Here is a 19,119-nt window from a genome sequence, read left to right on the forward strand (position 1 = left end):
TATCAGCTTTAGGAGTAGAATTTTTTGGGTTGCTTAAGTATAAAATCATTTCATCTGCAAATCGTTATGTTTTCACAATTTCCTTTCCACTTTGTATACCTTTGACCTCCTTTGATTGTCTAATTGCTCTGGCTATAACTTCAAGTATTATGTTGAATAGATAGGGAGAGAGTGGGCAGCCTTGTCTGTTCCCTGATTTTATTTGGATTGCTTCAAATTTCTGTCCATTTAGTTTGATGCTGGCTAATGGTATGCTGTATAATGCTTTCACTATGTTTAAGTATGGGTCATGAATTCCTGGTCTCTCAAAGACTTTAATTATGAAGAGATGGTGAATTTTGTCAAATACTTTTCTGCATTTATTGAAATGACCATGTGTTTTTTTTCCTTTGAGTTTGTTTATGTAGTGGATTACATTTATGGATTTCCATATATTGAACCATGCCTGCATCCCTGGGATGAAGCCGACTTGAATGTTGTGAATTATTGTTTTGATGCATTCTTGGATTTGGCTAGCCAGAATTGTGTTAAGTATTTTTGCATCAATATTCATTAGGGAAAATGGTCTGAAATTCTCGTTCCCTGTTTGGTCTGTATTTGGTTTAGGTATAAGTGCTATTTTGGCTTCATAGAATTAATTGGGTAGTATTCCTTGAGTTTCCATTTTGTGGAATAGTTTGAAGAGTTTCTGTATTAGCTCTTCTTGGAAGATCTGATAAAATACACCACTAAACCCATATGGTCCTGGGCTTTAATTTTTTTGTGGGGGAGACTAGTAACAACTGTTTCTATTTTCTCAGGACTTATGGGATTATTTAGATGGTTTATCTAATCCTGTTTTAACGTTGGCACCTGTAAAGTGTCAAGAAAATTGTCCTTTTCATATAGATTTTCTAATTTTGTCAAGTACAAGCTCTTGTATTATGATCTGATGATTTTTTTTTAAATTTCTACTTTTTCTCTTATTATGTTTCCCTTTTCATTTCTGATTTTAATAATGTGGATATTGCCTCTGTGGCCTCTGGTTAGTCTGGGTAAAGGCTTATCTATCTTGCTGATTTTCTCAAAGAATTTTCTCATGTTTTTGTTTTGTTTTGTTGATTCTTATATAGTTCTTTTTGTTTCTATTTGATTGATTTTGCCTCTGAGTTTGGTTATTTCCTGCCATCTACTCCTCTTGAGTACATTTGCTTTTCTTTGCTCTAGAGATCTCAGGTGTGTTGTAAACCTGCTAATGTAATCTCTCTCCGTTTTCTTTATGGAGAAAATGTTATGCCTCTTTATGGAGGCACTTAGAGCCATGCATTTTCCTCTTAGAACTGCTTTCATTTCTTCCCACTAGTTTTGGTATGATATTTCTTCATTTTCATTAAATTATAAAAATTATTTTATTCTCTCTTCAATTCTTCCTTGACCAAGCTATCATTGAGTAAAGCATTGTTCAATATCCATGTGAATGTGTGTTTTCCTTTTATTTTTGTTTGAAATTTAGACTAGCCTTAGTCCGTGGAGATCTGATAGGGTGCACGGAATTATTTCAATATTTCTGTATCTGTTTTGGCCTATTTTGTGAGCAATTATATGGTCACTTTTGGAGAAGGTACTAAGAGGCACTGAAAAGAAGATAAATTCTTTTGCTTTAGGGTAAAATGTTCGATCATTATCCGTTAGATCCATTTGGTCCATACCTTCAGTTAGTTTGACCATGTCTCTGTTTAGTGTCTATTTCCATGATTTGCCCATTGCTGAGATAAGGCTGTTGAAGTCTCCCACTATTATTGTATGGGGTGCAATGTGTGCTTTGAGCTTTAGTAAAATTTCTTTTATGAATGTGGATGCCCTTGCATTTGAACCATAGTTGTACAGAATTGAGAGTTATTCTTGGTAGATTTTTCATTTGACCAATATGTAGAGTTTCTCCTTTTTTTTTTTTTTTTTGACAACTTTTGGTTGAATGTTGATTTTATACAATATAAGGATGGCCACCCAACCTTGTTTCTTTGGACCATTTGCTTGGAAATTTGTTTTCCTTCCTTTGACTCTGAGGTAGTGGCTGTCTTTGTTTCTGAGGTGAGTTTCCTTTAGGCAGGAAAATGCTGGGTACTGTTTACATATTCAATCTATTAGTCTATGTCTTTTTATTGGGGAACTGAGGTCATTGATGTTAAGAAATGTTGAGGAAAAGTGATTGTTCCTTCCTGTTATTTTCATTGTTAAAGATGGAATTCTGTTTGTGTGACTATCTTCTTTTGGATTTGTTGAAAGAAGATTACTTTATTGCTTTTTCTAGGGTGTAGTTTAACTCCTTGTGTTGGTATTTTCCACCTATTAGTCTTTGTAGAGATGTATTTTTTGAAAGATATTGTATAAAGTTGGTTTTGTTTGGCATCTCTTGTTTTCTCTGTCTACGGTAATTGAGAATTTTGCCGGGTATAATTTCCTGCGCTGACATTTACCTTCTCTTAAGGTCTTAAGGAATTTCTGTTCTAGTCCAGTCTGCTTGGAGTTTTATAGGCTTCTGTATGGTCATGTGTATCTTTTTCCTTAGGTTAGGGAAGTTTTCTTCTACAATTTTGCTGAAGATATTTATTGGCCCATTAATTTGTAAATCTTTTCTCTCTTCTATACTTATAATCCTTAAGTTTGGTCTTCTCATTGTCTCCTGGATTTCCTGGATGTTTTGGGTTACAAGCTTTTTGCATTTTGTATTTTCTTTGACTCTTGAGTCAGTGTTTTCTATGGTATCTTCAGTACCCGACATTCTTTTTTCTATGTCTTCTATTCTATTGTTGATGCTTACATCTATGACTCCTGAATTCTTTCCAAGGTTTTCTGTCTCCAGAGTTGTCTCATTTGTGATTTCTTTATTCTTTCTACTTCCATTTTTAGATCCTGGTTGGTTTTGTTCACTTCCTTTACTTTTTGTTTGTGTTTTCCTAAACTTCTTTAAGGGAATTTTCTGTTTTCTCATCAAGGGCTTCTGCCTGTTGACCCATGTTCTCCTGTTTTTCTTTAAGGGGGTTATTTATGTCCTTTGTGAAGCCCTCTATTAGCATCATGAGATGTGATTTTTAAATCCAGCTCTTTGCTTTTCCGGTATGTTTGAATATCCATGATTTGCTGTTGTGGGAGAACTGGGTTCAGTTGATACTATGTTGCCTTGGTTTCTGTTGATAATCTTCTTGCATTTGCCTTTTGCCATCTGGTTATCTCTGGCGTTAGCTGGTCTTGCTGTCTTTGACTGTGGCACTTCTGGGAGAAAAACTCTCCTATGGTGGTGTTTGTATATGTAGCTCTGCAACCCAGGATCAGCTCTGCACTCTCAGGCCTCTCCACAGACTTGGGAAGTTAGTTATCTTCCTGCTCCACCTGTGTTCCTAGGCCTCTCTGCACTCCAGTGGAGGGACCAAATGCCCTGCATGTAGCTTGTTCCTTAGGATGTATGAGGAGATAGTGTCTTTACTGTGCCAGACCCTTTAAGTGTCTGCCTCAGCAGAGAGGATAGGCAGCAGGCAGCAGAAGGGGTGGAAGGAATGCATGGGGGAATGTCATTTGAGAAGGCAAGGGTTTTGGTGGTTGCTGCCTATGAATCCCACCAGACCACCAGCAGTAGCTCTGGGCCTCCAGAGGTGGGAGAGGTTTCTTTCCAAATGCCCTAAGTGCAGCTGATTCTCTAGGATGTATCAGGAGATGGTGTCTTCACTGTGGCGGTCTATCCCAGCAGAAAGTACAGGCAGTGGCAGAAGGGGCAGAAGGAACCTCTTCAGTGTTTTAAATGGTTTATTAGTTGATTAATTAAACATGCCTACTGTTTTCATGATCAGTGTTAATATTTTAACCCAGAAATGTCTATTATAATTGAGATCAGGATATTCTTACTAACACAGATGTTTGTTCTCTATAGCACTTATAGATATCTGTTGAAAGTCTAAGAATGTGTTCTCAGCTAGTTTGTGAGGTCAGTGTGGGTTGAATTCTCAGCCAAAGACTATGCTAGGACTAGTCCAGTCTCTGCTCTTCCTGCACTGGGATTATAGACAAACAACATTTTGTCTGGCATTTTATGTGGATGCTAGCTGGAAGTCAGGTATTTATTTGCACAGTAAGTGTTTTGTTGATTGAGATATCTCCCATCACCTTATTCACTAATTAGCTAGACTAAAAATCTATTTTCTCCTCTATGCAAAAAACTTGATGTAAAATGTCTGCATAAGAAGGTCTCATGCAAGCATGAGTATTTTCTCCTCATTCTTGTATGCTTATAAAATTCTCCTCTCTGTATCACTGTTAACTAGCTACTAAAGTGCTCACATCTCTAATTAAGCAATTAATCAAATATTTTAAATTTAAAAATACTTTTATTAAAAATATTATAATACTAAAAATACTTTTATTTATTTATTTTCAAAGATCCTTTTATGATATCAGGAGTAAGAAAGGATAGTTGTAATTTGTTTCTATAATAAAGAAAAAATTCAGGTAGAATTGGGCTCTTTTTCCTATATTTGCAGAAGTTCTTGGTGATGAATATAAAAAAAAAATCTTTAGATTTGATGGTGTCTACTGTAATACTAGATATTTGTGTGATTGCCTATTTGGTATTGAAAGAATACCAAATAGAATAGAATAGAAGGGTCTGTAAGAAAAAAATAATTCCCAAACAGTTTTGTTAAAGTGAGAGACAATTTTAGCATATTTGAAAAACAGCTGGTATATTGTTGCTTTGAAATTGTTGATAAAACACAGGCATTGTAATATTAACTTATATTTTGGTATCAAGAGAGAGCTGTATCAGCAATGAAGAAAAGCAGGAATCTATTTAAAATAATAGGCCATCTGGGTTTTCTTGCTCCCATGAAATTACATCTACAAGTTTACAATGGATTTGGTTTCATGTTTTCTTGCTTTCTATTCCCTTGGGCTAGCACCCTTCCACTAAGCATAGACCTCAGAAATACTCTAGAACGAAACAATTCAAACTTATTCCACACTGTGGAAAAGATTTGGAGTCATAATTACAAAGTTCTTCACTTTTATTTTATATTGCTGTGATAAAACAATGCTAAAATTCAACTCAAGGAGAAGGGTATATTGGCACATGATTCCTGTTTAGAGTCCATGACTGTGGATATGTGAAGGCACCAAGATTTGCAGCAATCCTTAGTTACATTCACACGAAAAAGAACAGAAAATATGAACACATACATGGTACTTCTGTGTTACATTTCTCCTTTTTATTCAAACCATGAGCACCAGTCCCCACAAATGTGCTAGCCACATGGGTTGGTCTTTATTCATCACTTAACATAAATAAGATAACCATACATGAGAAATTTGAGAGGCACATTTCCCAGGTGATTTCAGACTATGTAAATTGACCATTAGCACTGACCATCACATACAAAGATGGAGTATTAGGAATTCATATCACTTAAGGAATTTTCATATTGTCTTTTCCAACATTGATTTTATGTCATGAAAAACATGTCCTTAATGGATGAAAACAGATGTATGATGTGAGAGTGGAGTATGAATTGAAGTAGAAAACCTTGCAAGTCCCTTACACATTTTGTTAAGAAGATACAGTGAATCAAAGTTCACAATAGCTTTGTTTGGAATCTTTATTTTTCATGTTAGAATTCTTTAATTTTTAATTCTTTCTCTGGTGATTAGCTTTAATCATCAATCAGACACAATGTAGAAACACCTGGTATAAGGGTTTGAAAATAACTGAAGGAGGACCCCAGACTCAGTATCCAAGAACAAAGAACATTTATTTGCAGAAACAATGTGCATGTGGAGGACAAACATTCTTTGAAATGGTGACCACATAAAAAAGGCATGCAGGCCTTTTTATAGGGAACCAGAGGAACTCTTTAGAAGGAATGGGTGATCTCAAATTTCCTTGGTGTTTTCTAGGGGATCACATTTCACCTGTGGTCTACATTCCTATATCATGAGTGTTCAGTTGATTGATAAAATAGGGCTGTCTATCACAGATGGCCCATTTTGAGATATTTCCCCATTCATGTGCTTATCCCTAGGATGTTCTTTGGGAGAGGGTTTTATAATCTTGTTTAGGATTAGAGCTTGTAGATTATGATCTAGATTTTTGGACTTATGGTCTATTCGTGAAACTGGTACCTTTTGGCCATTTTTGAAATTAGGCTTGTTCCTCAAAATGGAGAAAAATGCAATCCCTAAATGGGTCCTTTCACTGGTAAGAGTGTAGTTATGAAGAATTGTTTATATTAGAAGAGTCTCTGTTACTGTGTGACACTTTTTTAATTAAATTAATTGACAGAGGAAAACTAAATGGGACTGTTCCCTAGACAGAAGTCCTGGCCTGTGTGGGATTATAGTGTTCAAGCTGAGCATAAATACTTTAATCAGTGTTCTCTTGCTGAGAAGAGACACTATGAACATGGCAACTCTTATGACAAGTTTTTAATTGGGGCTTGCTTACAATTTCAGAAGTTTAGTAAATTGTCCTCATGGTAGAAATCTTGCAAGCAGACATAGCAGCTGAGAGTTCTACATCTGGATCCTCAGCAATTAAGAAGAGAGGGCCATTGATACTGGCTTGGGCTTTTGATACATTACAGTCTACTCCATATTAACATACTTCATACAGCAAGGCCAGACTTATTCCAACAAAGGCATATTTCCCAATCCCTCCCAAGTAGCCCCACTTCCTGATGATTAAGCATATGGGTCATTTCTATTTAATCACCATAGTAAGCAAGCAAAGAAGAATGCACAAGAGTTTATTTATCTTTGTTCAAGGAATGTTATTAGACTCCTGGAGTTTCTGAATTTACTTCCCTACAATGATCTACTATAATCTAGAATTTCACAGTAAGAACTTTTCTACTAAGTTCCTTTGTCAAGATATTTTATTCCCACCACAGATGGAAAGAAAACGACATGGTCTAACCATTAAACCACTTCAGTTTTAATAAGTTATCACACACCTTTCAGAGTTTTTGTTTGGTTGACTTATGTAGAGCACATTTACAAGGCAATAATTATTTTCCCCACTTTTTGGTTATAATGCATAGCATAACACTTATATGAGTGATATATTCCTGATGGAGTTGTTAAAAGCACTTCTTAGTTTCTTTTCCAGTTGTAATAACATACCCTGACAAACAAATTTAGCATAAGGAAAAATTTGTTTATCTTTGTTCAGAAATAAAGTTAATGCTTAATGTTGTTGGAGAAGTCACAGTGGCAGGAGCTTGAAGCCAAAGACAAAGGTCATATCATACTGTGCAGGGTATAATGTGTGCTGCTCTTCAGCTTACTTTCACATTTATACATTTGAGGATCTCCTTCTCAAGCAATGACTTCTACCATAAAATAAGACATGAATACATCAATTAATGTAATCCCTCACAGATATTTTTAGACATAATTAAGACAACTTCTCACAGATGTCAAAGAGGACTGTCTCTAAGATAATTCTATCCAATAGATAATTAGAGCTAGCAGTCACAGGGCCCGGCTGAGAGTGATTATTTTTCATTGGATGTTAATAACTATTTAAGGGCTAGAGATATGGCTCAGCGGTTAAGAGCACTGACTGTTCTTCCAAAGGTCCTGAGTTCAAATCCCAGCAACCACATGGTGGCTTACAACCATCCGTAATGAGCTCTGACTCCCTCTTCCGGAGTATCTAAAGACAGCTAGTGTACTTGCATATAATAAATAAATATTTTTTAAAAACTAAAAATAATGTTAAAAGACTAAAAGTTATATCTCCAACAAATCCGGTTAATCTCTTGGTTATGATAAATATAAGAAGCACTCTTATAAGAGTAACTCTGAGTTACTCTTGCTGAGAAGAGACACTTGTTGTCAAGACAATTCAGCTAAAAGGAAAGATTTATTTGGAAATGTGATCATATTTATAGAGGTTTAGTCCATGGCCCAAACATTTCCACTAAAATTAAAATATATAAATCCATGGGGGCCAAATTTAGTCAAACCATCAGATTCTTCGTACCCACAGACTTATAGATTTGTCAAAATTCAAAACACATCCAATCCAAAATCAAAAATTCCTATACACCTTCAGAGTCCAAACACTCTTTAAAAAGTCCAAATCTCTGAATACCAAAGTTATAATTCACAGACCACATGAAGCTCAAGAAGAGGGAATACCAAAGTGGAGGTGCTTTGGTTCTTCTGAGAAGAGGAACAAAATACTCACAGGAACAAATATGTAGATAAAGTCTAGAGCAAAGACTATAGCAAAGACCATCCAGAGACTGTCTAACTTGGGGATCCATCCCATATACAGTCACCAAACCCCAACAATATCATGGATGCCAAGAAATGTTTGCTGAAAGGAGCCTGATATGGCTGTTTCCTGGGAGGCCCTGCCAAAGTCTTACAAACAGAGATGTGGATTCTTACAGCCATCTATTGGAATGAGTGTGGGATCCACACTGAAGGAGCTAGAGAAAGGACTAAATGAGCTGATTGGGTATGAAACCTCATAGGAAGGACAGCAATATCAACCAAAGAGACCTCCCAGAGATCCCAGGGGCTAAGCCATCAACAAAGGGGCACAAATGGCTCCAGTTGCATATGTAGCAGAGGATGGCCTTGCCAGGAATCAACAGTAAAATAGGTCCTTGATCCTATGAATGCTCGGTACATGCCTCCAGGCTAGGGAGGTGGGATGGGGGTGGCTGGAGGAATACCATCATAGAAGTAGGGAGAGGGAGGATGTGGTTGGGGCTATTCAGGAAGCAGGAAACTGGGAAAGGGGAAAACATTGAAATGTAAATGAAAAATACATCCAATTTTTAAAAAAAAGACATAAAATAAAGTCCAAAGTTTCATTTGAAACTTAAAGTAATCTCTTAACTCAAATTCCCTATAAAATCAAAGTCAAAGACAAATGTCATACTTCTAACATACAATCACATAGAATATACATTACAGTTCCAAACGAAGGAAGTTGGGCATAGTAAGGAAATAGTAGATCAACAGAAGATACAAAAAGAAAACAAAAGCAAAATGAAAAACCTTCAAATATCTATCTGATAGCAACAGAATAAAATGGCTTTTCTTTTCCAGTTTTGTTGACTGTACTGTAACATAATTCTCTCCCTTGGGCTCTTTTCATACTCTATGTGAAACTTATCTTGGAAGGTATCCAATTTATGACTCAGGCATTTCCAACATCTTGGGGTCTCCAAGAGAAGCCAGGCTTTATTGTCATAGTCTCAAACAATGGTCTTTCTAGCCTTCCCTTCATGGTCTTTCCTGTCACATGCCGGGTCTCAATGGATTTCATTAAACAAGGAGGGAAATTCCACAGTCCTTTTACTACTATATCCATCTTGACTTTAAATTCATTACCAGAAGACTAAAGCCGCCAAGTTCTTCTTCTTGTTGGGTATGAAACCTGGCATAACTCTTGAATTATGTTTGAATGAGGTTTCCATTGTAGCCAGCTCTGACATTATGGAACTGGAATTTGCCTTCCCAGAAATGAATTGCTCTATCCCAGTCATCATACTGCTCAGATATGTGTGATAATTTACAGACTCCCTGTAATAAGAAAAGAATAATGTGGAGCCAGACATCCTACAGGGGCACTGACCATTTGCGCTATAATACTTGGGAGATCCTAGTCATCTGTAGTTGATAATCAGAATTGGATAATGGACTATGAGATAACATCTGCCTTTACTTCTGTAAAACCTATTTGTTGTTATTAGGATGGAATGAAATTTTCTTTTCTTTTCTTATTTAATTTTATTTTTTAATAAAGTATATTGTTTGTTTACATTTCAAATCCTGTCCCCTTTCCTGATTCCCCCTCCCTTGAAAATCCTATAAGCCATCTCCCTTTCCCCAATCAACCCACTTCCGCTTCCCTGTCCTGATATTTCTCTACACTAAGGCATCAAGTCTTTCCAGGAACAAAGGCCTCTCCCCCATTTGGTATCCAACAAGATCACCCTCTGCTGTTGATGTGTCTGGAGCCATGGGTAACTCCACATGTATTCTTTTGGTGAAAGTTTTGTCCCTGAGAGCTCTGGGAGTACTTGGTGACTCATAATGTTGTTCCTCCTACGGCACTGCAGACCCCTTCATCTACTTGGGTCCCTGGGCTCAGTTCAATGGCTGACTGATGGTGCCCCCCACTGTATTTGTCATGTACTAGGAGAGCCTCCTAGGTGATAGCTATATATGGCTCTGGTCAGCCACCACTTGTGGACACTCACAATAGTGTCTGGGTTTTATAACTATATATTGGATGCATCCCTGTGTGGGTTAGTCTCTGGAAGGTCTTTCCTTCAGACTCTGCTCAAGCTTTTGCCTTTGTATCTCCTTCTGTGGGTATTTTTCCCCTTTCTACAAAGGACCCAAGGATCCATACTTTGTTCTTTCTCCTTCATGGGCATCTTTTGATAGGTGAATTGTGTCTTGGGTATTCCAAATTTCTAGGCTAAAATCCACTTACCAGTGAGTGCATACCATGAGTGTCCTTTTGTGATTGGGTTACCTCACTTAGGATGATATTCTCCAGCTCCATCCATTTGTCTAAGAATTTCATGAATTCATTGTTTTTAATATCTGAATAGTACTCCATTGTGCATATATACCACATTTTTCTGTATTCATTTGCCCATTGAGGGACATATAGGTTCTTTCCAGCTTCTGTCTATTATAAATAAGACTGCTATGAACATAGTGGAGCATGTGTCTTTATTGCACTTACCACATCATGGGAAAGTGAAAAACAGCTGGGAATTAAAACAATTTTCCTGCCCAGCTGTGTATACTATGGATAATTTTAAAATACCTTTCTGATGTCTGTTTTAAAACCTTACTCTAATCTCTCTTCTGCATATCATAATGTTTGGTTCTAAATCCACAGTCCCTCTGTGGCAATAAGGATAATTTCATTTAATCTGACTTTGAATTAAGTCTAAGTCTCTGGTTTCTCACAGTAAATTGGACTATCACACCATGTCTTTCAACCATTTTCTTTTCATATATTTATTGCAGGATTAGCTGAGTAGGGTCTTGCCTTGAATTTACAACTTCTTTTATTTCATTTAGCATTAAGCTTTTTTTTTAAACTTTTCATCATCTTGAGCATTGGACTTCAGTATTACATTTACTTTGTTGTTCTTCTTCTTAAACTACGTTTTGGATTTCTTTTTTTCTTTATTGATTTTTTTCATTGTAGATCACCATAAAGTCAATTATTCATAACCACATTAAATAGTAAATATTAGGCTTTATTGAAATCTTCTTTGCCAATGTTAATAATCCAAAACTCTCCCAAAATTCTTCTCCCCATATCCCATTCCCTTTCCCTCTGAGAAGGTGGGGGACCATCTGGGTATATTCTGACTCCAGTACATCAAGGCTCTGTAGAACTAGACACATATTTTTCCACTAAGGCCTGAAAAGGCAGGCCAGCTAGAAGAAGATATCCTACAACCAGGAAACAGCTTTTAGAATACCCCTTGCTTCATTTGTTTGTGTCCTTCATAAGGATCAAGTTGCACATCTGCCTCATATGTGCACGGATACCTAGGTCCAGCCCTTGTATGCAAATTTTTTTGGTGGTTGAATCTCCGAGAGACCAGGTTCCAGGTTAGATGACTTTCTTGGTCTTCCTGTGGAGTTTCTATCCCATTCCATGCTGCCGTCCTTCCTCCTTCACTTCCTTAAGTGTCCCCAGTTTCCATCTACTATATGGTTTTGGATGTCTAGATCCAAATGACACAGCTGCTTAATGAAGCCCCTCAGAATACAGTCATGCTAGTTCCTGTCTGTCACCACAACAGTATCATTGATAGTGTTAGGTATTGGTGCATGCCCTAGAGAGAGGTCTCAATATGAGTCTGTTATTCATTGACCATTCCCTCAGTTTCCCCTAAATTCATTTATTGTAGAATGAAAAATTGTGGTGGAAAAATATTGCTGTTAGGTTGGTGTCACTATAACTCCACTGGTGTTCCTACCTTGCTATAGGAGGTTGCCTCTTCAGGTGCATATCCCCAGTGCTGTAAGTCAGAGCTAAGGTCACCTCCAATGATTCTTGGGTACCTCGCTTATCCCAAGTCTCTTTCACATATTGTACATATCTGTACTTCTCCATCCTGCCAGTTGCAGATTTCCATTCATTTTCATAGCCATCTAGCCTTCTCTCCAGTACATGCCACACCTGATATCAAACCCTCCTATTCCCCTTCCCATACTTTCTCCCACTCAGTTCTTTCTCTCTCTCTACCTTTAATGAATATGTAATTCAAGATTTCAGTGTGATTTATGCATGATCACTTGTTCCTTCCTTTTTGTTCTTCTTCTTTGGTACTGTGGAATGTAGCATGTCTGTCTTGTATGTCTTGCAATATAGCTAATTTCAACTTCTTCGTGAGTATATACTATGTATGTCTTTTGGGTCTGGGATACATCATTCAGTGAGATATTCATAAGCCCCATCGATTTGCTTGTAGAAATTCATGATGTCTTTGTTTTAAGAACTGAATATTAATCCTTGTGTGCATATACCACATTTTCTTTCAGTTGAGTGACATCTATGTAGTTTCTAGTTCTGGACATTATCTGGACATTAATCTACTAACATATTTAGGAAAGTATGGTTTGGTGATGGTGGAGCAATTTGGGATATATGCTCAGGAGTGGTATAGATGGGTTTTGGCAGTTACACACAGATTTCTGAGACTCTGCCAAATCAATTTTCAAAGTGGTTGTGCAAGTTTGGACTTCCACCAGCAATTAAAGTGTTCTTGTTCCTCGACATCTCCGCCAGCATGTGCTATCACTTGAGTTTTTGATCTCTGCCATTCTGATGGGCATAAGATATTATTTTAATTTGATTTCCCTGATAAGTAGGGACTTTGAAATGCTTATTGTCATTTGAGATTCCTCTATTGAGAACTCTGTTTAGTACTCTATCCCTGTTTAAATTGGGTAATTTGTGTTGTTGAGTCTAACTTCTTATATTCTTTGTAAACTTTGGATATTAGCCCTCTGTCACATGTAGGGTTGCTAAAGCTCTTTCCCAATCTTTAGGCTGCTGTTTTTGTCATGTAAAGTGTGTAATTTGACGTACAGAATCTTTACAGTTTCATGAAGGCCTATTTATTCAAGCTTAGAGCCTGAGCCATTGATGTTCTGTTCACCAAATTTTCTGCTGCACCATTGCATTCAATGCTATTTGCAACTTTTTCTTCTATGAGACTTAGTGTAAATGGTTTTATGTTGAAATCTTGGAATCACTTAGAATTTAGTTTTGTATGTGTGGTAAATATGGATCTCTTTGTGTTCCACTACATGTTGACATCTACTTAAGCCAGTACCATTTTTTGAAGATGCTTTCTGTACTTGATGGCATGTTTTTGGCTTCTTTATCAAAACTCAATTATGCATGGGTGTGCAGGGTTATTTCTGGGTCTTAGATTTAATTCTATTGATCAATACATCTGCCTGTGTAGAAATATGATGCCGTTTTTAAATGATCATTGCTCTGAAGTACAGTTTGAAATCAGGGATGCTTATTCTTCCTGAAGTTCTTTTATTGTTCAAGATTGTTGGGCCTATTGTGGGTTTTTGTTTTCCCATATCATGCAGAAAATTGCTCTTGCAAGGTCCATAAAAATTTGTGTTGGAATTTCAATAGGGATTGCATTGTATCTCTAGATGGTTTTTGGTAAGATGGCCATTTTAACTTTGATAATCCTACCTATCCATCTTGAATTTCTCTTTTCAGGGACTTGAATTGGTTGTTATACAATTCATTCATTTGCTTAGTAATAGTTATACTAACATATTTTATATCATTTGTGGTTACTATATAGGGTTTTGTTTCCCTAATTTCTTCCTCTACCAAGTTATGATTTTTATAAAGGAGGTGTACCGACTTTTTTGAGTAAATTTTATATCCAGCCTCTTTGATGAGGGTGTTTGTCAGCTCTAGGAGTTCTCTGGTAAACTTTTTGGGGTTACTTATGTATACTATCAGTTCTTTCAGAAATAGCAGTACTTAGACTCCTTTGCTTCCAAATAATATCCCCCTGGATACCCTTTAATTCTCTTATTTCTCCATCAAGAACTTCAAGTACTATCTTGAATAGAAAGGAAGAGAGTGGGAAGCTTGGTCTTGGCCCTGATTTTTGTGGATTTCGTTAGGTTTCTCTCTACTTACTTTGATGCTGACTATTGGCTTCCTGTATTTTGCCTGATTCTGTTTAGGTATGGACCTTGTATTCCTAATGTCTTGAAAACTTTTACTATGAAAGAGATATTAAAGTTTGTCAAAGTCTTTTCCAGGATCTACTGAGATGAGCACATGATTATTTTCTTTCAATTGTTTATATGGTGGATTAAACTGATGGGTATTTCTATATTGCACTATCCCTCCAACACTGGAATGAAGCCTACTTGAACATAGTGTATGCTGTCTTTGTATTCCAGGATTTGGTTCATGAGTATTTTTCTTTTAGTGTTCATAACATCACTCTTTCTGAATTTCCCTTCCTTTGTGGAGTCTTTGTGTGGTTTATGTATCAGGGCGAGTGTGACTTCATAGAATGAGTGTGACAGTGGTATTTCTGTTTCTGTTCTGTGGAATAATTTGAGGTATATTGTTATTAGCTCTTTTTTGAAAGTCTAGTAGAATTCCACAGGAAAAGTATTTGGCCCTGGACTTTTCTCTTTCTCTCTCTTTTATTTTGTTTGTGTATTTGTTTTGTTTTGGTTGGGAGATTTTGGAGACTGCCTCTATTTCTTTAGAAATTATAAAGCTGTTTAAATAGTTTATCTGAACTTGATTTAGCTTAGGTTAATGGTATCTGTACAGAAAATCATGCATTTCATTATGATTTTTAAATTTTGGATTTTAAAGTAAAACCTAATAATATTTTGAATTTAATTGCTACCTGTTGTTGTATCTCCCTTTTTTTCTTTCTGACTTTGTTTATTTAGATACTCTCTTTCTGTTTTTTGTTTTATGTTTTGTTTTGTTTTGGTTAGTTCTTCTATGTGTTTGTCTTGCTGAATGTCTCAAAGAATTAGCTCTTTGTTTTGTTGATATTTTTGTATTGTTTCCTTGTATATAATTGATTGATTTCAGTGCTAAATTTGATTGTTTTCTACTTTCTACTCCTCTATGGTATGCTTGCTTTTTAATTTTTCCTAGAGCTTTCAGATGTACCTTTAAATTGCTAATATGAGAACTATCTAATTTATATATAAAGGTAATTTGTGTTGCAAACATTCTTTTTAACATTGCTTTCATTGAACCACATCAATTTGGGTATGTCATACCTTCATTTTCATTCAATTCTTGAAAGTCTTTAATTTCTTTCTTTCTTTCTTTCTTCCTTGACCCAGGTATCAATGAGTAGAAAGTTGTTTAATTTCTTGGAGTTTGTAGACTCTCTTGTGTTTCCTGTTGTCACAGTCTTGGATTAATCATTGTTTGTCTGATCAGATACAATGAAGTAATTTCAATTTTCTTGTATCTGGTGAAACTAGTTTTGTGACTGACTATATGGTCAACATTGGAGAAGGATTCTTGGGGTGCTGAGTAGAAGGTATATTCATTAGTGTTATAGCCAAATATTCTACAGATGCATGTTATGTCCATTTGCTTTATAAAGCTGGTTGAGATCACTATTTCTTTGTTTTATGTCTAGATGACCTATCAGTTCGTGCTAGTGGGGAATTTAAATCACCCAGTATTAATGTGTGGGATTTGATGTGAAGTTTAAGCTTTAGCAATGTTACTTTCATAAATGTGAGTGCCCCTGTGTTTAGGGTATAGATGTTAACATCAGATATATCATCTTGGTAGATTCTGCCTTTGATGAGTATGAAGTGTCTTTCCCTGTCTCTTTTTATTCATTTTTATTTTGAAAGTTTATTTTATTATATATTAGAATGACTACTACAGCTTGCTTCTTGGGATCATTTGCTTGGAAAACACTGTTTCAGTCCTTTACTTTGAGAAAATGTCTGTCTTTGCTGCTAAGGTTTGACTCTTGTATGCTGCAGAATGATGGATCCTGTTTTTGCCTCCATTCTGTTACACTGTGTCATTTTATTAAGAAATTAAGTTCATTGATATTCAGAGATATTAATGACCAGTGATTGTTAATCCCTGTTCTTTTGATGTTGGTGGTGCTAATGTCTGTCACCCCCCTGTGTGTGTGAATGTGTGTGTGTGTGTGTGTGTGCGCATGCGCACGCACGCACGCGCGTCTGTGTGCGCACGTGTATGTATGTGTACTGGTTTGTGTTTCCATTTTTTTGCCAATATGGAATTACGTTTGTTCTGTGTTTTCATGGATGTAGTTCTCCTTGTTGAGTTGGAGTTTCCTTCTAGTATTTTCTATATGACTGGATTTATGGAGATATAGATATAGATATAGATATAGATATAGATATAGATATAGATAGAGATAGAGATAGAGAGAGAGAGAGAGAGAGAGAGAGAGAGAGAGAGATAGAGATAGATGATATAGATGTAGATATAGATGGCAGAGGCAGATGCAGACTCAGATGCAGACGTAGACGTAGACATAGACATAGATATAGAAAGATAGAAAGATAGATAGATAGATAGATAGATAGATAGATAGATAGATAGATAAAGATTTGTCTTGAAATATCTTGTGTCTCCATCTATGGTGATTGATAGTTTAATTAATTATAGTAGTCTAAGTTATAGTCTGTTATTTTAGTAGTGCTTTCAAGGTATCTATCCAGCCCCTTCAAACCATTAGTACTGTGTGTAATCCTGATAGGTTTCCCTTTGTATGTTACCTTGCTTCTTTTCCCTTGCCACTTTTAATATTCAATCTTTGTTCTGTAGATTTTGTGATTTGATTATTATGTGTGGGAGGAATTTCTTTTCTGATCCTGTCTAATTAGAGTTCTGTAAGTTTCTTGTAAGTTTATAGGAATCTTTTTCTAATGTTTGGGAAAAATTTCTTATAGGATTTTGCAAAATATATATTTTGGGCCTTGGAGCTGGGTCACTTTACTTTCTTCTCTCCCTATTATTCTTAGTTTAAATGTGTTCATGGTATCCCTGATTTCCTAGATGTTTTGTGTCAGGAAGATTTTAGGTTTAACATTTTCTTTGACTGATGTATCAGTTTCTTCTATTGTATCTTCTGTGCCTGTGATTCTCTCTACCATCTCTTGCATTCTGATAATTATGTTTGCATCTGTTGCTTCTGTTTTCTTCTCTAGGCTTTCTATCTCCAGGGTTCTCTCAGTTTGTGCTTTCCTTACTGATTTATTTCCATGTTCATGTCTTGCACAGTTTTATTTATTTCCTTCAACTAATTAATTGTATTTTCCTATATAACTTGAAGAGATTTATTTGCTTCCTCTTTAAAGATATCTTCATATTTGATTGTATTTCCCTCTTAATGGCCTCTATAATCCTTATATGAATGGATTTAAAATTATTTTCTTGAGCTTTCGATGTGTTAGGATACCAAGAGTTTGTTATAGTGAGGTAGCTGTGTTCTGATGTAGTAATAGAGCCCTGGCATTGTTGATTGTGTTCTTTTAAGGGCATTCAGTCATCTGAAATTCTTTGGTGCCTAGATGGTCCTGTTGCAGTTAATACTGGAAGGGAAGTTAACCTAAATGGTCCTGATATAGCAGCTCTCAGATGGGTATCCTTGGTATCTATAGTTCCATATCAGCAGGTCTATGTTTCATGATGCAGTTGTCTTTAAGCTTCTGGATCTATGAGTCTGATTCAAGTGGGAAGTGAAGTGGAATGGGAGACAATGATGGTTCAACAAAAGATAGTAGGCTGTTAGAATGCCTCAGAAGGCTCAGGAAAGAGGGAAGATAGGTGAGATAAGAGAAGCTAACCGGTAAATTTAGGCTTTGCATGTCTGATGAAGGTGAGCAAAGTAGTGAAAGGAGAATGGCGATTCAGAGGGGATAGCACACTGCTCAGGACATCTTGTGGCACCCACTGTGGATCATTATTTTTGCAAGGAAACTTAAGTATTAATTTTTTATTTGAATGGAACCATAAAACTAGGTGATTGGCACTCTGTATTGAACAGAGGAAATACCCTAAGGGATGTCAGTTATCCTTGAGAGTGTGAATGTAATTAGTGGTCGTGAAGGAGAAGGATATTCTAACCAGTTATCTCTATAATGGCAAGTTGTGCATGTGCCTGAAAATAACTACTCACCTTTTTGTCGTTTAGAAATTCTTGGAAGAATAAGCAGACTGAGAGAGAAGTTAGGAAAATGACATCCTTCACAATAGCCACAAACAATATAAAGTATCTTGGTGTGACTCTAACCAAACAAGTGAAAGATCTATATGACAAGAACTTCAGGTCTATGAAGAAGGAAATTGAAGAAGACCTCAGAAAATGGAAAAATCTGCCATGCTCATGGTTTGGCAGGATTAATATAGTTAAAATGGACATCATTCCAAAAGGAATCTACAGATTCAATGCAATCTCCATCAAAATCCCAATTCAGTTCTTCACAGAGTTAGAAAAAGCAATTCTCAAATTCATTTGGAATAACAAAAAACCCAGGATAGCTAAAACTATTCTCAACAACAAAAGAAATTCTGGGGGAATCAATATCCCCGACTTCAAGCAATACTACAGAGCAATAGTGTGAAAAACTGCATGGCATTGGCACAGTAACAGATAAGTGGGCCAATGGAATAGAATTGAAGATCCAGAAATGAACCCACACACCCATGGTCACTTGATCTTCGACAAAGGATCCAAAAAAATCCAATGGAAAAAAGATACCCTTTTCAACAAATGGTGCTGTATCAATTGGAGGTCAGCATGCAGAAGAATGCGAATTGATCCATTCTTATCTCCTTGTACTAAACTCAACTCCAAATGGATCAAGGACTTCCACATAAAAACAGACACACTGAAACCACTAGAAAAGAAACTGGGGAAAACCCTTGAGGATATGGGCGCAGGGGAAAAGTTCCTGAAGAGAACACCAATAGTTTATGCTCTAATATCAAGAATTGATAAATGGGACCTCATAAAATTACAAAGTTTCTGTAAGGCAAAGGACACTGTTAAAAGGACAAAAATG

This window comes from Apodemus sylvaticus, chromosome 12 (genome assembly GCF_947179515.1).
Source record: "Apodemus sylvaticus chromosome 12, mApoSyl1.1, whole genome shotgun sequence".
In the NCBI taxonomy this organism is placed as follows: Eukaryota; Metazoa; Chordata; class Mammalia; order Rodentia; family Muridae; genus Apodemus; species Apodemus sylvaticus.